General features: G+C 27.9%; 1 protein-coding gene across 2 annotated transcripts in view; it reads right to left on the bottom strand.

Annotated features, from left to right (window-relative positions):
• Positions 1 to 2,036, bottom strand: part of LOC126907402 (Kv channel-interacting protein 2-like) — a 383,598-nt gene that overhangs the window by 195,232 nt on the left and 186,330 nt on the right. The gene's annotated exons all lie outside the window — the stretch shown is intronic.

The following is a 2,036-nucleotide window of genomic DNA, read 5'->3' as shown; positions in this document are numbered from 1 at the left end:
GTTTTCATTGGCACATCGTTTAGTTGGAATGTATAAGTTTAGAGTTTGTGGTCGCTACTGAAACGACAGTAATTACTATTTCATTTGCTATTATAGAATAGAAAGGTTAAGCACTTAACATTTGTTGACATAATCAATTAATTATAGGTATCTTATAATATTTTTATTGTGGCATGAAAAATGTGCGTAAGTGATATACTTATCTTTTGTTTAAAGACATTTAATTGATAAATCTAAAAAGATTTTTTCAAAACTTGTGTGTTAAATTAAACTATTGATTTAAAACAATGACGAATCGCACTAAATATTAATGGTCATTTTTTCATACGATAAAATATGTAAAAATAAACATATTTTTCTTTAATAATTTTCCTGTCTTCCATACGCAAAGAATCGATAGTTTTTTTAATCCCAAGTGTGGTTGTATTCATACACAATTGAACGTAGATTTCCACCTAGAACTAATGTAGTGCTGATTTTAATTATATTTAAGGGTATAAAATAATACTAGTTTATAGAGCTAATGTAATTAGCGACTTTTGCGTTTTGAGAATTTCGGTTTTAGTTGGATTCAAGTTAATCTAAACCCATAAAAATTTAAAACATGTGACATGATATTTTTATTATAACTTATTATATGTATTATTTAAAAAGTATTTATATTCACCATAATGAATTCAATTTAATGGATCGATGTAGTTAACATGGGTTAAAAAAGACTCAACGCGAAACTTGATTAGACCACATCATTGGTTGTAGCTAAAAAAAATCCAACATTTTTATGTGTGTATGGTCTAGTAAATATATGTAAATTAAAATTACCCAACTTAAAAAATTAAAAATTATTTAATCAATCTATGAAATGATAAATTTTTATGTTATCGCATTAGCTATTTGCCAACAGCTAAGTATTTAGAAAAAGTTAATATCGATTTTTATGCGTCGTGCTTTTTCGTAATTAAGGAGAAGATCGAACAATTTGTTGATAGTATTCAAAAGTACACTAAAAAACCCATAAACGAAACTTAATGATTTCTAGCATTTTTCCATTTGTTACAAACTTAGAAGTTAAGGTAAGAATGAATTGGGGTACCAAATTTTAGCGAAATAGTGTAGATTTTTATTTAGTATATTTAGCTAAAATTCGGTGTAACTTGGTAAATATAATAGGTAAGTAAATTATTAAAAAACAAACGTAAAATTATTAAAAAAATATCGGTTGGTTAAGAATTGAATACATACAATATCAGTATTACTTTTTTGTTTGGCAATCGCCTATAAAGTGTAAACAATAATAATAGACATTTTTTTCATAATACCCACATAATGTAAATCGTAAACTAAGTTTATTTTACCAAACTTCATATTTTAAATCATTCAAATACCAATGTTGATATTTAAAAACTTCATAATTTTCTTGTTAGTTGTCAGTAAGTATATCACATTAGATTTTTAAAATTCGTTTTGCTACTCGATCGTGAACAAATTTTATGTATGTACCTTTAAATTGCAAGTTGTAAACATGAAAAATGTATTTTATTAACGATACGCGTTTTACAATCCATTGAGTTGTAAGTGTTGTGGTCATTTATCGTCTTTATTACGGAAACACTTGAACGAGTTGCCATCGAGTAAAACTTTGGCGTTTGGCCAGTTTCTATGTCCGTTGTCAATTTGATTAAGACTTGTAGTGGTATCGAGAAGATGTACCTTGTGGTTTGAACGGCTATGAAGTCATCTGCCATAATATGTTTTTCACTAGAGCCGTGTGCTTAGACAGACAGCCCACTGAGAACGAGTACGTGTTAACATTTTACAATTAAGTGATTAATTAAAATTTTACTAAGACGTAGATGAATGAAGAGCAAACTCTTACATTACGCCGGAGAAATGCGTTTAAAAAATTAATCGATTGTGGTTTAAAAACGAGTAGATATTTCATCGGACGAGAACATCTTGTGAATCGCCTTCAACTGTATGCGTAAACCAACAGAATACTACTGTCATTATGTGATTATAGGAAATTTTACAGTTTC

Source organism: Daktulosphaira vitifoliae, unplaced genomic scaffold (assembly GCF_025091365.1).
Source record: "Daktulosphaira vitifoliae isolate Bord-2020 unplaced genomic scaffold, ASM2509136v1 Scaffold_5, whole genome shotgun sequence".
Classification (NCBI taxonomy): domain Eukaryota; kingdom Metazoa; phylum Arthropoda; class Insecta; order Hemiptera; family Phylloxeridae; genus Daktulosphaira; species Daktulosphaira vitifoliae.
The sequence above is the reverse complement of the archived record's forward strand: the minus strand, read 5'-3'. Positions and strand labels throughout refer to the sequence as shown.